This window comes from Procambarus clarkii, chromosome 16 (genome assembly GCF_040958095.1).
Source record: "Procambarus clarkii isolate CNS0578487 chromosome 16, FALCON_Pclarkii_2.0, whole genome shotgun sequence".
In the NCBI taxonomy this organism is placed as follows: Eukaryota; Metazoa; Arthropoda; class Malacostraca; order Decapoda; family Cambaridae; genus Procambarus; species Procambarus clarkii.
Window position 1 is genome coordinate 7,634,390 of NC_091165.1, and position 19,914 is coordinate 7,654,303.

At 38.5% G+C, this 19,914-nt stretch overlaps 1 protein-coding gene across 1 annotated transcript in view; it reads left to right on the forward strand.

The window, feature by feature from the left end:
- The first annotated feature begins 3,460 nt into the window (after positions 1-3,460).
- The window catches only part of LOC138349850 (uncharacterized), an 83,157-nt gene continuing 66,703 nt past the window's right edge, over positions 3,461-19,914 (forward strand). Inside the window, exon 1 of the mRNA XM_069325244.1 lies at positions 3,461-3,551. The gene's annotated coding sequence lies outside the window, so the exon portion shown is untranslated. The remainder of the gene's footprint in view (positions 3,552-19,914) is intronic.

The following is a 19,914-nucleotide window of genomic DNA, read 5'->3' on the forward strand; positions in this document are numbered from 1 at the left end:
GTTGTAAATAATTTGTCCATAACATAAGAACATCAGAATGAAGGTAACTGCAGCAGGCGTATTGGCTCATATACGGCAGATCCTATTTATATACACCCAATCTCATTCATATATATCTCTAACCTACCATTAGTAGGTAAGACATATATATATATATATATATATATATATATATATATATATATATATATATATATATATATATATATATATATATATTTATATATAAATATATATATATATATATGTCGTACCTAGTAGCCAGAACGCACTTCTCGGCCTTCTATGCAATGCCCGATTTGCCTAATAAGCCAAGCTTTCCTGAATTAATATATTTTCTCTAATTTTTTTCTTATGAAATGATAAATCTACCCTTTTCATTATGTATGAGGTAAATTTTTCTTTATTGGAGTTAAAATTAACGTAGATATATGACCGAACCTAACCAACCCTACCTAACCTAACCTAACCTATCTTTATAGGTTAGGTTAGGTTAGGTAGTCGAAAAACAATTAATTCATGAAAACTTGGCTTATTAGGCAAATCGGGCCTTGCATAGTAGGCTAAGAAGTGCGTTCTGGCTACTAGGTACGACATATATATATATATATATATATATATATATATATATATATATATATATATATATATATATATATATATATATATATATATATATATATATATATATATATATATATATGTCGTACCTAGTAGCCATAACTCACTTCTCAGCCTACTATGCAAGGCCCGATTTGCCTAATAAGCCAAGTTTTCATGAATTAATTGTTTTTCGACTACCTAACCTACCTAACCTAACCTAACCTAACTTTTTCGGCTACATAACCCAACCTAACCTATAGAGATAGGTTAGGTTAGGTTAGGTAGGGTTGGTTAGGTTCGGTCATATATCTACGTTAATTTTAACTCCATTGAACAAAAATTGACCTCATACATAATGAAATGGGTAGCTTTATCATTTCATAAGAAAAAATTTTGAGAAAATATATTAATTCAGGATAACTTGGCTTGTTAGGCAAATCGGGCCATGCATAGTAGGCTGAGAAGTGAGTTCTGGCTACTAGGTACGACATATATATATATATATATATATATATATATATATATATATATATATATATATATATATATATATATATATATATATATATATATATATATATATATAAACATTTAATAAACAAATATAATAATGTAGTACTCTGTAGCTTTATGAGTGAAGGAATATACTATGTGCCATTTGCATATGGTAGATTCCATTTGTACATGACCCTCCTAGGTCCTATATATATATATATATATATATATATATATATATATATATATATATATATATATATATATATATATATATATATATATATATATATATATATATATATATATATATATATATATATATATATATATATGTCGTACCTAGTAGCCAGAACGCACTTCTCAGCCTACTATGCAAGGCCCGATTTGCCTAATAAGCCAAGTTTTCCTGAATTAATATATTTTCTCTATTTTTTTTCTCATGAAATGATAAAGCTACCCATTTCATTATGTTTGAGGTCAATTTTTTTTATTGGAGTTAAAATTAACGTAGATATATGACCGAACCTAACCAACCCTACCTAACCTAACCTAACTTATCTTTATAGGTTAGGTTGGGTTAGGTAGCCGAAAAAGTTAGGTTAGGTTAGGTTAGGTAGGTTAGGTAGTCGAAAAACAATAATTTCATGAAAACTTGGCTTATTAAGCAAATTAGGCCTTGCATAGTAGGCTGAGAAGTGCGTTCTGACTACTAGGTACGACATATATATATATATATATATATATATATATATATATATATATATATATATATATATATATATATATATATATATATATATATATATGGAGGTTAGACATATCAGCATGACGCAGACAATTCTTCAACAGCATCAAAACAATCTCAAGCCACAGTGCGTTATCAGAGCAAAAGGTTACTATTCTATTTTCAGTAGTATCACCACCGAGCTCTTCTCACTGGCGACCACAGACACATTAGAGTAATATTTTTTATAAAAGAGAGAGAGACTGAGACACACAGAGACAAAGACTAACACAGAAACAGAGACACACCGTGAGAGGCCAAGTAACAGTTAGACAAAGTGAGAGGCTAAGTCAGAGAAAGAGACAGTAGGTAAATTGATGGATGGACAGATGGAAAGATAGATGCATAGATTGATGGATAAGTGTTTGTATAGATAGGTGAAGGGATATAAAGATGGACAGAGGGGAGCCAGACAGACAGACCCGGCATTGTTAAGTGCCTCCCTTTGTAGAATAGATATATAGAAATGCCTGTCAAAATGACTGTTCGATGTTGAAGGACAGATGCTTGGGGGCTAGCAGTACGCGCATTTCCTCATTAATTACTGTTGCGTTCATGCTCTACATTGGCGGCTTGGGATTGGCATGTATCTCTCTCTGTGTCACGCTCTCTCTGACTCTCAGTATTTATCTCACAGTCTATATAGCTCTCCTAAAAAGTCGACTTTTTCATAATATCGTCGTTAAAATGGCTATCCCATGAACACTATTTTTTTTTTTAATATTATAACTAAAAGGACTGTGCCTGAACAACGACTTTTTCACAATTTCCTCGGTGAAAGGATTATGCTAGGACCAAGACTTTTCCAAAACATAGTCTTTAAATATCGTCGATCGTGAGCGACTACCTTTTAAAAAACAAGATATCATCGTAAAAATGGCTTCTCCTGGACAACGACATTGCCACAACTAAAATAGCTTCGTCCTCGAGTATATAAATATTCTAATTTTCTGGATGGTTAGAGTTAAAATTGAGTTATTAGTGTGAGTGAGTTAGAGATAATTGTTAATAATGAGCTTATCAGTGGAAAAATAGCTTAATTGGAATGGGTTGGAAGTGGCACTTGGTGCAGTGGCAGGGCGCCCGACCTGCTGATGTGATAAGGCATGTGAGATTGGGGATGAAGAAGACAGGGTCGGGGTGATAAAGAGGCGTGTTGCGTGATTGGGGAAGAAAGAGAGGAGTGGAGAATAAGGTGGTGATCTTCAAAAAGGAAGAAGTTGATGTGTTATTGAAGTGGTGTTGATGAGGTTCACTAATCCTTCTCTAGTAGGTGGTGTTTTTCGGGGTGGAATGGATGAGGCTCATCCATCCCACTCCGGGGGTGGGAGAAGATATGAGAACTAAACCACACACACCAGAAGATGAGCAGACAACGACGTTTCGTTCCGTCCAGGACCATTATCAAGTCGATCGTCTGGAGTGTGCTTCAGTTTTCATATCTTCAATCCACGTTATTGTGCCTCATCGTCTGCATGTGGGAGAAGGTGTAACAGGTGAGAGTCCGCATGACTACCTGCTCAAGAGCTGATTAGAGATTAGGTAAGCTTTATCAATGGTGGGAGATTTACTCCATTTTTCAAGGTGTCGTGTTTGTGCACGGTCGTTGTGGATCCTTTTCACCCGAGTAGTGCAGACGTAGTTCAACCCGTGCTAGATAGTAAAAGTAGGTAACAACAGCAGTTCTGTGTATTATGGTAGACCACTCGAGCTCATACACATACACATACATACATACATACATACATACATACATACATACATATATATATATATATATATATATATATATATATATATATATATATATATATATATATATATATATATATTATACATATATATATATATATATATATATATATATATATATATATATATATATATATATATATATATATATATTTATATATATATATATATATATATATATATATATATATATATATATATATATATATATATATATATATATATATATATATATTATTATATTTTGGTAGCAGTCTTTCCTGTAGACATTTATTATTAAATATGACCGAAAAAGTAAGATTAATAATTCTAACACGAATTTTCTCTGCCTTTCTTACGTTTCTTTTCACAGTTGGTGGTAATTCAAAGACCAATTCTCCAAAATTCATTTTTATTTCTAGTCTGACGCGACACTTGAACGCGTTTCGTAAAACTTATTACATTTTCAAAGACTTTAGTTTACAAACACACAACTGAAACTGAATAGAGCTTGCACATCTTCGAGTTTATATCTACATTTGGGTGAGGTGGATGAGGTGAAAACAAACTTTCAACAATGGGTATTAAATGGGTATTAAATTCAAACACAAGACAGAACACGAAACAATGGGTATTGAATGGAAGTAATTGTAGAAAGCCTATTGGTACATATTTCTTGATGCTTCTATATTGGAGCGGAGTCTTGAAGTGGGTAGAATATAGTTGTGGTTCACACAACTATACAAGTTCATAAACACAAGTTCTGTCTTGTGTTTGAATTTAATACCCATTGTTGAAAGTTTCTTTTCACCTCATCCACCTCACCCAAATGTAGATATAAACTCGAAGATGTGCAAGCTCTATTCAGTTTCAGTTGTGTGTTTGTAAACTAAAGTCTTTGAAAATGTAACAAGTTTTACGAAACGCGCTCAAGTGTTGCGTCAGCCTAGAAATACAAATGAATTTTGGAGAATTGATCTTTGAATTACCATCAACAGTGAAAAGAAACGTAAGAAAGATAGAGAAAATTCGTGTTAGAATTATTAATCTTACTTTTTCGGTCATATTTAATAATATATATATATATATTATTAAATATGACCGAAAAAGTAAGATTAATAATTCTAACACGAATTTTCTCAATCTTTCGTACATTTCTTTTTACTGCTGGTGGTAATTCAAAAAACAATACTCCAAAATTCATTTTTATTTCTAGTCTGACGCGACACTTGATCGCGTTTCGTAAAACTTATTACATTTTCAAAGACTTTAGTTTACATATACACAACTGAATAGAACTTACACATCTCCGATTTGTTTATATCTACATTTGAGTGAGGTGGATGGGGTGAGGTGGTATTAATAGGGTATTAAATTCATCAACACAAGACAGAACACGAAACAATGGGTATTGAATGGCAGTGATTGTAGAAAGCCTATTGGTCCATATTTCTTGATGCTTCTATATTGGAGCGGAGTCTTGAGGTGGGTAGAATATAGTTGTGCATTAATTGGCTGTTGATTGCTGGTGTTGACTTCTTATTGTGTAGTGCCTCGCAAACGTCAAGCCGTCTGCTATCGCTGTATCTATCGATGATTTCTGTGTTGTTTACTAGGATTTCTCTGGCGATGGTTTGGTTGTGGGAAGAGATTATATGTTCCTTAATGGAGCCCTGTTGCTTATGCATCGTTAAACGCCTAGAAAGAGATGTTGTTGTCTTGCCTATATACTGGGTTTTTTGCAGCTTACAGTCCCCAAGAGGGCATTTGAAGGCATAGACGACGTTGGTCTCTTTTAAAGCGTTTTGCTTTGTGTCTGGAGAGCTTCTCATGAGTAGGCTGGCCGTTTTTCTGGTTTTATTGTAAATCGTCAGTTGTATCCTCAGATTTTTGTCTGTAGGGATAACGTTTCTATTAACAATATCTTTCAGGACCCTTTCCTCCGTTTTATGAGCTGTGGAAAAGAAGTTCCTGTGAAATAGTCTAATAGGGGGTATAGGTGTTGTGTTAGTTGTCTCTTCAGAGGTTGCATGGCGTTTCACTTTCCTTCTTATGATGTCTTCGACGAAACCATTGGAGAAGCGGTTGTTGACTAGGACCTGCCTTACCCTACAGAGTTCTTCGTCGACTTGCTTCCATTCTGAGCTGTGGCTGAGAGCACGGTCGACATATGCGTTAACAACACTCCTCTTGTATCTGTCTGGGCAGTCGCTGTTGGCATTTAGGCACATTCCTATGTTCGTTTCCTTAGTGTAGACTGCAGTGTGGAAACCTCCGCTCTTTTCCATGACTGTTACATCTAGAAAGGGCAGCTTCCCATCCTTTTCCATCTCGTAAGTGAAACGCAGCACGGAACTCTGCTCAAATGCCTCCTTCAGCTCCTGCAGATGTCTGACATCAGGTACCTGTGTAAAAATGTCGTCAACATACCTGCAGTATATGCGAAAAAGCCTGAATGGTCCCCAGGCATATATATAACTGAAAACTCACACCTCAGAGGTAACTCGAACCCATAATGCCAGGAGAACTTTGCAACTGGTGTACAGGACACCTTAACCACTCGACCATCACAACCGGACAAAAGATGATATTAGTTGAGGCTATTTCCCCATCATCCCACCAGCACTCTGATGGTAATCTTGGGCGTAGTATTTTATCAAATCACCTCATTCTTTGGGGCACAAGTGAGGAACACGAATGCGAACAAGCCTGAATGGTCCCCAGGCATATATGCAACTGAAAACTCACAAGTGACTCGAACCCATACTGCCAGGAGTACTTTGCAACTGGTGTACAGGACACCTTACCATTCGACCATCACGACTGGACAAAAGATGATGGTAGCCGAGGCTATTTCCCCATAATCCCGCCGGCACTCTGACAGCAATCATGGGCATAGTATTTTATCAAATCACCTCATTCTTTGGGGCACAAATGAGGAACACAAATGCAAACAAGCCTGAACGGTCCCCAGGCATATATGCAACTGAAAACTCACATCCCAGAAGTAACTCGAACCTATATTGCCAGAAGTACTTTGCAACCAACCCGTTCTCGCAAATTCGTAAAGTCAATATTGACTTATTAACTACGTGCAAAGGTGATATACTAAACATAATAGATACCCTTAAAAAGATTCATAGAAAACACCGACCTTACCTAACCTTGCTAGTATCTTAAGATAAGCATCTTATTGCTTCGTAATTACAATTATTACTTAACCTATACCTATTATAGGTTAGGTAATAATTGTAATAACGAAGCAATAAGATGCTTATCTTAAGATACTAACAAGTTAGGTAAGGTCGGTGTTTTCTATGAATCTTTTTATGGGTATCTATTATGTTAAGTATGTCACCTATGCACATATTTAATAAGTCAATATTGACTTATTAAATTTGCGAGAACGGGTTGTTGCAACTGGTGTACAGGATACCTTAACCACTCGACCTTCCCGGCCAGAAAAAATATGGTGGTATTTGAGGCTATTTCCCCATCATCCCGCCGGCACTCTGATGGTTATCTTGGTCATAGTATTTTAACAAATCACCTCATTCTTTGGGGCACAAGTGAGGAACACGAATGTGAACAAGCCTGAATGGTCCCCAGGCATATATGCAACTGAAAACTCACAAGTGACTCGAACCCATTCTGCCAGGAGTACTTTGCAACTGGTGTACAGGACACCTTACCATTCGACCATCACGACTTGACAAAAGATGATGGTAGCCGAGGCTATTTCCCCATAATCCCGCCGGCACTCTGACAGCAATCATGGGCATAGTATTTTATCAAATCACCTCATTCTTTGGGGCACAAATGAGGAACACAAATGCAAACAAGCCTGAACGGTCCCCAGGCATATATGCAACTGAAAACTCACATCCCAGAAGTAACCCGAACCTATATTGCCAAAAGTACTTTGCAACTGGTGTACAGGATACCTTAACCACTCGACCTTCCCGGCCGGACAAAATATGGTGGTATTTGAGGCTATTTCCCCATCATCCTGCCGGCACTCTGATGGTTATCTTGGTCATAGTATTTTAACAAATCACCTCATTCTTTGGAGCACACGTGAGGAACACAAATGTGAGCAAGCGTGAATGGTCCCCAGGCATATATACAACTGAAAACTCACATGTGACTCGAATTATACTGCCAGGAGCACTTTGCAACTGGTGTACAGGAGACCTTAACCACTCGACCTTCTTGACCGGACAAAAGATGATGGTAGCTGAGGCTATTTCCCCATCATCCCGCCGGCACTCTGATGGTAATCTTGGGCATAATATTTTATCAAATCACCTCAGTCTTTGGGGCACACATGAAGAACACAAAGGCGAACAATCATGAATGGTCCCCAGGCATATATGCCACTAAAAACTCACACCCCAGAAGTGACTCGAACCCATACTGCCAGGAGCACTTTGCAACTGGTGTACAAGCCATTTGTAAAACCATGTTGTGAGTCGTTTATTAATTTATGTTTTTCAATATGGAGACGAATGGTGTTTGCAATTATCGATACAAGTAACTTTCCCACAATAGACGTTAGGCTAATTGGCCAATAGTTTGATGCAAGTGATCTCTATCCTTTCTTAATTAAAAATTGGTACCACATTAACTACCTTCCATGACTCTGGCTCTCTGCCTGGCTCTAATGATTTATTAAATATGGTATACAATGGCAAAGCTCCTCTTTGCATTCTTTAAGCACCCTGGCAAACACTTCATCCGGCTCTGGGGATTTGTTTGGTTTGAGTTTTACTATTTGTTTAATAATATAATCCCTGTTAGACTAGTCTACCTGTTCTCGTCCCCACCCATATAGACTTGTTCGGCTGAAGGCATAAAGTTAAGATTTCTTTAGGAAATACAGAGACAAAATATTTATTAAAAATACTTCTCATCTCTTCGTCATTATCCGTTATCTGACCTGTCTCAGTTTTTAATTGACCTATCCTTTCTTTAACCTTTGACCGATATAACTGAAAAAAAACTGTATAATTTTCCTTTGCTTGGCCTATACGAACCTCATAATTTCTTTTTGCCCTCCTTATCATTTTTTTAACATTTCTAACCATTTGTACGAATTCCTGATCTAAACTGACTTCCCCATTCCTAATTCTTTTGTATCACGCTCTCTTTTTACCTATAAGGTTCTTCAGATCCTTTGTTATCCACTTTGGTTCATTAGTATTCGATCTATTCAATTTGTATGGTATATTACGTTCCTGAGCTTTGCTTAAAATATATGTAAATAAGTTATATTTTGAATCAACATCGAAATCCCTTTTTACGTCACCCCATGGCTGGGGTTTTCGTCTCGCTCCAAGACTTCCCCCCCCCCCCCATGCCCTAGACTTTCCAATCTATTTGGCCCAAAGAATTACTTTTTCAATTAATATCAGCTTTTCGAAAATCCGGCACTTTAACATAATTTTCTCCTACAGATCTATTCCATTCTATGCTAAATCTGATTTCTCTGTGATCACTGTTCCCTAGCTCATTTCCTATTTCGATGTCATTCATTTGTGTTTCCCTGTTAGTTAACACTAAATTTAAAATATTATTTTCCCTCGTTGGTTCCTTAATGTGTTGCATAATAAAGCAATCATCAATTAATTCTAGAAAATCTTCTGCTTCAATATTCTCTGTTTTGTTAAACCAATTTATTCCACTAAAGTTAAAGTCATCCATGACACAAATACTGCTAGACCTAGATGCTCTAGATATTTCATCCCATAGGTGCTTTGCTACCATCCTGTCTAAGTTTTGTGGCCTGTATATAACTCCTATTAGAAGATTATTTGCTCTTTCGTTTAATTCTATCCAAATAGTTTCTTTGTGGATCAGTTTGATTCCCTCTTTGAGATTACATTTTAACTTTTCCCTAACATATATGGATACTCCCCTCCTCGTCTAATATATCTATCTGTGTCAAATAGTTTAAATCCATTTATTTAGCATTCAGCTAGTAGTTCTCTATTTTCTACAGTCATCCACGTTTCGGTAAGTGCAATAATATTTATTTTTTTCTGTGTACACAAGAGCATATAAATCGTTTATTTTATTTCTTAGACTTCTACTGTTAGTGTAATATACCCTAAATGTATTGTTATTTTGAGGCCCTTCTCTTTCCGTGGTCATTTTGCCAATTTGTTTTCCCCACAAACACATACTTTTATTACTCCTTTCTCCATTTCAATTCCCATACCACTATCTACTAACAATTTAAACCCAAACCCAAACAAACGCCTCAAACCACTGGTTTCAATGAATTCGCAAGCACAACAACCCCAGCCCTCGATAGATGCACCCCATCCCGAGCATACATTTCATCTCTTCCATAACAGTGTTCCCAGTTGTCTATGAAAGATGTTGCATTTGATTTGCAATATTTTTCCAGCCGGCAATTCCATTCATTTCCCTCTCCCTTTCTTGGAAGAATGCCACATATGATCTGGATTCCCCCCTTGTTCCTAACTAAATCTATGGCTGTCTTATACCTTTGCATCAGTTCCTCACTCCTAACTCGTCCAACATCATTTCCACCTGCACTAATACATATAATGGGTTTAGTCCCATTTCCAGCCATAACATCATTCATGTTATTAATAATATCGCCAGTTCCAGCTCCCGGATAGCAAACCCTTAACCTGTTTTCCCTATCTCTGGCACGAAAAGTTCTTTCCAAATATTTTGGAAAGAACTATATTTTGGACCTGGGAATCTCCTACAACCAAAATTCGCTTAGTTACTTCCTTTACTCTCTGAGCACTTTGAGGGACCTGCACTTTGTTGCTTTCCCTTTCGAACGAACTGAAGGCTCACCACAGCACTCATCCTCCAACAGGCAAATGAGTTGGAAACCTTACGGTACCTGTAGGCGACTTTGTTAAAGTCTTCTTAAGACCCCTGTCCTTTACGACTTTCCAAGACGAAGTCTTTTTAATAATGGTCTTCTCCTTTGTTTCTTCCTGCTGTTGTTTCAGCTGTCGTACATCCTCCCGTAGAGAACCCAACTCTGTCCTCAGAGCTCCAACTAGATTCATCAGTTCCATCACTACAACTTCCATTATTGCTATGATAATAGTACTACAATCAGAGCTCCAGCTACGCACAACCTCTCACTGTGACTACCTGCGCCTGACAAGTAGTCTCTCAGACGCAGGTAATAATTTGGGTCTGTCGCGGTTGCTTTCAAATTTGTACATGAAATTTTTCGAAAAGAAATTTGTCTCAAAAAGTACCCCTGGAATCATTACATGGTTTAGATATGTTGATGATATTTCTGAAAACGACAGAAAATTTTAGAGTTATGATTCATAAGAACATAAGAATAAAGGTAACTGCGGAAGGCCTATTGGCCTACGAGGCAGCTCCTATCTATAACCACCCAATCCCAATCATAAACATGTCCAACCCACACTTGAAACAATCGCAGGACCCCACCTCTACCACGTTGCACGGTAATTGGTCCCACAAATCAACAACCCTGTTACTGAACCAGTATTTACCTAAGTCTTTCCTAAATCTAAACTTATTCAATTTATATCCATTGCTTCGTGATCTGTCTTGTGTTGATACTTTTAATACTCTATTAATATTCCCTTTGTTATGTCCATTCATCCACTTGTAAGCCTCTATCATGTCACCCCTAACTCTTTGCCTTTCCAGTGAATGCAATTTAAGCTTTGTTAATCTTTCTTCATATGAAAGATTTCTAATTTGGGTAATTAACTTAGTCATCCTACGCCGGACACGTTCAAGTGAATATATATTCATCTATAGTACGGCGACCAAAACTGAACTGCATAATCTAAATGGGGCCTAACCAGAGCAAGATATAGCTGAAGAACCACACAAGGTGTCTTGTTACTAACGCTTCCATTAATAAATCCCAGTGTCCTATTTGCCTTATTACGAACATTCATGCATTGATAATTTTGTTTTAAATTCTTACTAATCATAACTCCCAGATCCCTTTCGCAATCCGACTTCGCAATCTCAACACCATCTAGCTCCTATCTTATAACTCTATCATCATTACCTAGCCTCAGAGTTTTACATTTATCAGCATTATACTCCATCTGCCAATCTTTTGGCCATTTCCAAACCCTATTTAGATCAACTTGAAGTGATAGTGAGTCTTCTTCCGTATTAATTTCCCCTACCCTACCGATTTTTGTATCATCTGCAAATTTGCAGATGTTGCTACTCAAACCTGAATCTAAATAATTTATGAATATTAAAAACAACAGAGGTCCCAGGACAGAGCCTTGAGGCACTCCACTAACAACATTATCCCACTTTGACTTAATTAACCCCATTTATACTAACTCTCTGTTTCCTTTGGAATAGCCATGCCCTAATCCAACTTAATATAGCACCCCCAATACCATGAGCCTCTATTTTTTTAATCAGTCTTTCATGTGGCACTGTATCAAAAGCTTTGCTAAAGTCAAGGTACACAACATCACAATCCTTACCACTATCAACTGCCTCAACTATGCTGGAATAAAAAGATAGCAAATTTGTTAAACATGAACGGCCATTTGTAAAACCATGTTGCGACTCATTTATTAATTTATGTTTTTCAAGATGAAGACGAATTGTATTTTCAATTATTGATTCAAGTAACTTTCCTACAATAGACGTTAGGCTAATTGGCCAATAGTTTGATGCAAGTGATCTATTTCCTTTCTTAAAAATTGCCACCACATTAGCTACCTTCCATGACTCTGGAACTCTGCCTAACTCTATTGATTAATTAAATATGATAGACAGTGGCTCGGAAAGCTCCTCTTTGCATTCATTAAGCACCCTGGCAAACACTTCTTCTGGCTCTGGGGATTTGTTTGGTTTTAGTTTTACTATTTGTTTAATTACATCCTCCCTGGTAACTGCTAAACTAGTCAACCTGTCCTCGTCCCCACTCACATAGACTTGTTCGGCTGAAGGCATATTGTTAAGTTCCTTTTTAGTAAATACAGATATAAAATATTTATTAAAGATACTACTCATCTCCTCGTCATTATCCGTTATTTGACCTGACTCAGTTTTTAATGGACCTATCCTTTCCCTAGTCTTAGTTCGATATGACAGAAAAAAAAACTTTAGGTTTTGTCTTCACTTGCCCTGCTATGCGAACTTCGTAGTTTCTTTTTGCTTTCCTTATCTCTTTTTTAATATTTCTAACCAGTTATACGAATTCCTGTTCTAAACTAACTTCCCCTTTCTTAATCCTTTTGTACCACGCTCTCTTTTTACCTATAATGTTCTTCAGATCCTTTGTTATCCACTTTGGATCATTAGTATTCGATCTATTCAATTTATATGGTATACTACGTTCCTGGGCTTTGCTTAGAATATTTTTAAATAGGTTATATTTTGAATCCATATCGAAATCCCCTTTTCCGTCACCTGTCGCTGGGTTCACGTCTAGCCCACACCCCATCCCCAAGATATTCCAATCTATTTGACCCCAAAAAATTCTTAGGCTATTGAAATCAGCTTTTCGAAAATCAGGCACTTTAACAGAATTTTCTCCTATAGATCTATTCCATTCTATGCTAAATCTGATTTCTTTATGATCACTGTTCCCTAGCTCACTCCCTATTTCCATGTCCTTAATTTGTGTTTCCCTGTTAGTTAACACTAAATCTAAAGTATTATTTCCCCGCGTTGGTTCCTTAATATGTTGCGTAAGAAAGCAATCGTCAATTAATTCTAGAAAATCTTCTGTTTCATTATTCCCTGTTTTGTTCACCCAGTTTATTCCACTAAAATTAAAGCCACCCATGATTCGTGCCAGATTCTGGCACGAATCTTCTCGATATTCGTAATGTTTTTCTTCACTGAAGCAGGAAGATTAAAAATTAACTCTACAATGTTCATTTGTACTTTTGATTTGTGTCTGACACCTAGTAATGCGTTTCGTTAGGTCTCATAATAACGTAAGAACAAAGGTAACTGCAGATGGCCGATTGGCCCATACGAGGCAGCTCTTATTTATAACTACTCAATCCCACTCATATATATGTCCAACCGAAGCTTGAAACAATCGAGCGACCCCACCTCCACCATCGTACGCGGTAATTGGTTCCACAAATCAACAACCCTGCTACCGAACCAGTATTTACCCAAGTCTTTCCAAAATCTAAACGTATACAATTAATACCTATTGTTTCGTGTTCTGTCTTGTGTTGATACTTTTAAACCCTATTAATATCCCCTTTGTTGTATCCATTCATCCACTTGTAAACCTCTATCATGTCACGTCTAACTCAAAAAGCTACATAACAGACTAAATTGTGCACGAATGAATTTCAGAAGAGATAGAACCGAAACTAATCAAGGACTTCTTAGAGCTGTCCGAGATCATGTGCATGAAGAAACAGCAAAAATCAGAGAAGGAAAATGGCTCGAGTGGTGTGCCAAGCTAAATCAGCATACATCCTTGGACGACATCTGAAGGCAGATCAACAAGGCCCAAGGAAAATCTCCTCCTGCTCCGCTGCATCATGTTCATCCAGAGCAAGAAGCGGAAAGGTTAGCAAATCTATTTGCTTCTAGAGCCAGTTCCACTCAACTTCCTCAAGCAACTGACCCACCAACAAAGACTTCAAGCAGCAAGATGGAAAAAACTAGATGATGACCTGACGAACTAGACCAACCTTTCAATCTGAAAGAACTCAGAAGAGCTACAAAGAAAACTAAAAATACAACTCCAGGCGAGGACAAAATCACTTACAACATGCTGGCCAAGCTAGGAGAAAAGGGTGAAGACGCCTTCTTGAATCTTATTAACAGAGTATGGGTGACAAGAACTCGACCACTCTCTTGGAACAGTGCAATTATAGTTCACATTCCAAAACCTAAAGACAAAGGAAATCCAAGACCCATCTCATTAACACGCTGTCTGGCCAAAACTGCAGACAGAATGGATCTTAATCGAATTGAATAGAAAGCCAATCCACTACACCAAAATGTTTGGTTACAGAAAAGTTGTTGGAACCACAAAATGCCTTACCTCCCTCCTGGATCATGTCAATGACAAACCTGGAATCCTTATTTTTCAAGACCTTGAAAAAGCCTTCGAGTTAGCCAATGCTCCAGCTACACTGTGAGGCTTTGTGGATAAGGAAATCAAAGGACACGCTCTTGCCTTTGCCAAAGGAAACCTGCTTAAGCGAGAATCTAAAGTCAAATTATAAGGAAAAACATCGACCTCAAAGAGGCTGGAAAATGGAACATCGCAGGAAGGAATACTAAGCCCCTTCCTCTTCAACTGGCTCAAGGAATAATTCATGAAGCTCAAGTTACCAAAAGCCAAACTACTTAACTATGCAGACGACTTTGTGGTCATCATCAATGGCAAGGCGCAAGGAACCATGCACAAAAATGCCTAGATATTATCAGCAGGGAAAGCGGAATGCATAGCAGTGAAAATAAACAGCAATAAAACAAAATCCATGGCTGTTACAATGAGAATTGAAGACATCAGAATCGCAATACAAGGACATGAAATTGAGTGGGTTACCTCTTTTCAATACCTAGGAGTCATAATAGACAGTCAGTTGAAATTCATTCAAGAAATTGAATATCTTCGGCAACGTTGTAAAGCCAATAACTCAGCTTTGCGCTCCCTGGCAAGTCTTAGAGATGGTGCATCCCTACTAGTACTCAAAATGTACTACGTTCAAGGAGTTAGGTCACTCATTGACTCTGCTGCTTCTGCTCTAACATCCCTCAGTGATAACCAATGGGAGAAACTGGAAGTGTCTCAAAATGATTCTCTCAGAACAATGCTGGAAGCACCTATATGGACGCGTACAGAGAATCTAAGAAGGGAAACCAACTTACCAGCATTAGAAAACAGGATCAAACAAAAGATAGCCACTTAACAGCAAAACCGGTTAGAACCACCGCCAGACTGCCAATCAAAGACACCATACACAGATCGCTTCAGAGAAACCTTCAATATAGAACAAGTGCATGGACGGATAATCTGGTCAAGATTCTAGAGGAAGTGGACTTGAAATGGACCATTAAAAACAAAGGGGAAGATTGACCGTATCAACACTTTCGGCATGTGAGGAGATGGTTCACCAGCTCACTTACAATAGTGCTCTTATGCCTGTGGGAGCCAGTACACTTGTTAAGTGCACTTGTTAAGTGGGCGGACTTAAGTTTGGTAACCAGCAACCGAAACATCTAGTGTTTGGGCTCATGTGAGAGCCCAAGTCATCAGCAGTCCATAAATGTTACCCTGGCCGGGGTGGCATGTCTGTGGACAGTGCTAGAGCTGATAGCATCATCTCATTGTATGGCTTTGAGGCCAGACTCGATTTTGCGCGGGAACGGCTAGGCCGCCGGCGTGGGTGTGTGGGCCTCCCGCGCTCGCTAGCCACTTGTGTCGTTGTCATGGAAACCGCCGCCATCTTAGAAACATCTTGAGCCGCCATGTTGGTCGGCCATCTTGGAGTTGCCCTAGGGGCTATGCTACACCGTCGCTGATTGGAAGAAAGGGGTAGGCCGCTGTATGCCTTCCTCTCATTGGTTATTTCGAGAAGGACGCGGGGAGAGCCGGTGTAGCCTCATTCTGAACTCAGCTGCCACCTTGTCAAGACGCTCTCTGTACTCAATTCGGCCAAATTGAAGTATAGGGCGTCGTGGTGGCTGGACTACTCAACTGCTGATGCTTCCTGCTTCACTTACGACAACGGTCGTCACAGAATCCGGCCGAAGTCGTCGCTTGGAGGGGGTTTAAGACATTTTTGTGCAGGGGGTAGAGGTACAGTGATCTGGGATCGTGAAGAATGTGCATACGAGCAGCAACAGATTCGTAGATCCCATACCAGTGTTGATTAGACTTGCTAGTGCTCTGTAGCAGTCGATGGGAACGGGGAAATTCGTGGCAGTGTTAAGGCAAATTTCCCATGTTTGTGAGAGACGCTATCGTTGTGCGCGTCACCTGGGTATGAACGCTTCACTTCACCGGGGAGTCGAGGGTGCAAACTCAGCCGTGTTGAGTGGGAGGGGTTCGAGTGTGCGCCAATTTTTCGAATAAATACTACCGCCGCTTACGCCACCCGGAGCGAGCCAGCCACCTATAGCGGGGTGCCTGATGTATGGGAATGGTGTGTAAAGCCGGCAGTGTGAATGAGTAAGTACCTATGTGTGTATTTCTGGTGATTAGTAGTCTCTAAAGCTTGAATTCGAGGTCAAGTGTTCCGTCACATTGTCACGCAGCACCTGTTCAGGTGGAGTGAATTGTGGACGAGGAGATTAATCACCTGTGTTGTCATCTTGTCAGTCCAGAGGGACTTAAGCCTGGTGTACACAGACGTACTGTGTGTGTGTGTGTGTGGGTACACACGGGAACAGAGGATACATAGATTAGCCAAGGACTGAGAAGATGTCCATGAAATAATTCTTTTATTTCATTGTGGTAATCATTTTTGATCGTCCGTGGGACGGAGTGATATCATTTCCATGTGTGGTCTTGCAGGTGTGGAATTCCAACACTGAGCGATCAGGTATGTGTAACGCCAGTGATTCCTGGCAATGATTATTGTGGAGTGTGCCACAGTGTGGCTTTAATTTCTTGTATTGTTCCCAGGTCCGTGACAAGTGTGATTTATATAAATATATATTGTGGTTGCAGTAATAATTAACGTAATTTTGGTGAGTTTTGGTGAGTGACGAGGCTGTCTAGAGAGACCGCCCCCGCTCTGTCGAGTAACGTAACTCTCGAGTGTTTATTGACATGCGTGATCGATAAATCACTCACCCATGTGATTTAAGGAGTGTGAGATTCTCCTTAGTGTTACCAATAACGTTTGATAGCTGTAGGCTACATGTGTCAGCAGTAATTATATATATATATATATATATATATATATATATATATATATATATATATATATATATATATATATATATATATATAATCGTAGTGTCACGGTGCCCAGTGTTATTGTGTTATTTACTGTGAGGTGATTGAAATATATTGACCTGTGTTCTAGGGGGTTATTAAGAGCACTGGGGTCATTTGCAACAGTAAGTAAGTGTGTGCAGTATCCTAATATTTGGAAATTAGAGTACTTGCCGTGTGTGTTATTGCAAAGGGGGTTGTTATTTGATGGCGATTGTTGCTAGTGTTGAGCAATCACCGTATGTGATTGCAGTCCAGTAAAGCCATTGTGAGGCAGTGTTCTAGAGGGTTCATGTCCTGTAGGTTATTTTACTAGGTTCTGCAGTATTGTCATTGCAACCGGATTGTAACGTAAGTCACTGTGATTTGTTAGTGTGATTTGTCATTATCGTGGGTGAACTCGGCTGTAGACGAGTACTTGGGTACACATATATTCTCCTGGTTATCTGGTAGGACATCGAAGTCCAGTATTCAGTGAGGTTATTGCGAGGCAATTAATATACCGTAACCAAGGGAACGCCCATTGCTTTAAGAGAATTTGTTCTTTGACAATTTGAGTAACGTAGAATACGTTTGGGTTAATATACTTTCCTACAAGCAGCTACGGTAGTCTCGAGGAGCCTAGCCATCAGCCAGATAAGAATTAGAGTATTGTCTGTCGTAATTAACGGTCAGTGGGTCGGGTAATTGACGTGTTTCAGGAAGTCAAAGTAATTAATCTCGATCCTTGTTTGACCGACTCACACGAAGGCTACATTGTTCCATTAACGTAACGTCGTTATCTGCCCGGAAGTGCCGGCACTTGATTGACTTGTGGGAGGAGTAGCGTCATTTTAGAATAACGTAAACGTGGTGCCTAATTACCGTTATTAGCCACCTGAATTGGTCTGAGTATGGAAGGCTTAGACGGAATTCATACCTTAATGTAAATTGCTGAGCCAGTGTGAAAGGTTGAGTATTTTAATTGTTTAATTATTGATCTTGAGGATAGTAATTAATTACTCTAAAGGTAATCACGAGTGATTACCGTTCTCTTAGCACTTTGGACATTGTAAATCAGAGTTTACCATCGCTGAGTGATTAGTAACCGATTAACGTAAATTAACGTAACTAGTAAAGAGATTAATCAGCTGTCTGGAAGTACAGGGATTAATGGGATTTTCTCACTGAATGCTCGACGGGTAGAGTGTTGTGTAATTTCCACATTACTAGTGACAGTTGTAAGAGTTGTTAATTTAACGTAAATGTTACCTTGTTATTAACGTAAATGCTATTGTGTTATTAACGTAAATCAATTGCTATTGATTGTTGATCGTCCGTGGGACGGAGTGTTAACGTAAGGATTAATTTGAGGAAGGGTGCTGGAGTTGCCAGTGAACCCATTAGTTATTGTTGTCATTGAAAGACTACTGATTTGATTGCATTGCAACCGCTGTTGCAGGAGTAGACTGCACAGAGGCTTAGAACAGTTAGGAGGTTACTGGAGACGTATTTCAGAACCTACTGTGTCATTTGTTGTAATTGTGATTATAGATCTGTTAGTTCTTGTTTCTTGTTGATTCCTCTGTGGTCACGCTTATGTTCGAGTTAGTTCATTATGCAGTCCGAGGGGCTGGTGTCTAGCTGTCATTGATAGTGTCACAGGAAGGATTTCGAGTAACGTCATTGACATTTCTTTTTGTTTTGTTGTAGTAGTTAGTACTTTATTGAATAAACTAAGTTGTTATGGTTAACACTGCCTTTCGTTACACCCCCACACATTATTATTGTTATGCAAATGTTCTTCACACTCGACTAATAAAATTGAGACTAATTTTCTGAGCTTTGGATCAAATATACGGCACCACACAACAATAAATTATTGTTGTGAGAGCCCGTGACCTACTCGTTAGATTCGCTTCGGCGATTGGCGAAGGTCGGCGGCCTAAGAGAGGGGATTTCAATTTTCATTGGGGTCTCGGCGTTTGCTCGCGCCTAGTCAATTGTTCATACATGGTCCCAAAGTGAGGAATGAGCTGTTTACTACACTGGTGTGTTAGCTAAGCAAGTCCTTCCTCAGGCGACCTAGTTGAATATCACGACAGGAATAAAGGTTAAAGAATAAAGAAAGTTCTTAGAAATTTTCCGAGTTAAAATTCCTTATACCAATTATAATTTATTCCACAAATTCTCAAACACAAACTCTCACATGGCAGTCTTCTCCATGGGAAGAATCGAGTCTAAAGATAATCATTGAAGGATTACCAGTTAAAAAATCAGCATGTGACTCGCAGAGGCTTGGAGCATCTCAAGACCTACAAAGATTCACATCTTCACAGACGGATCAGTTGATCAAGAAAGAGGTTCTGCAGGG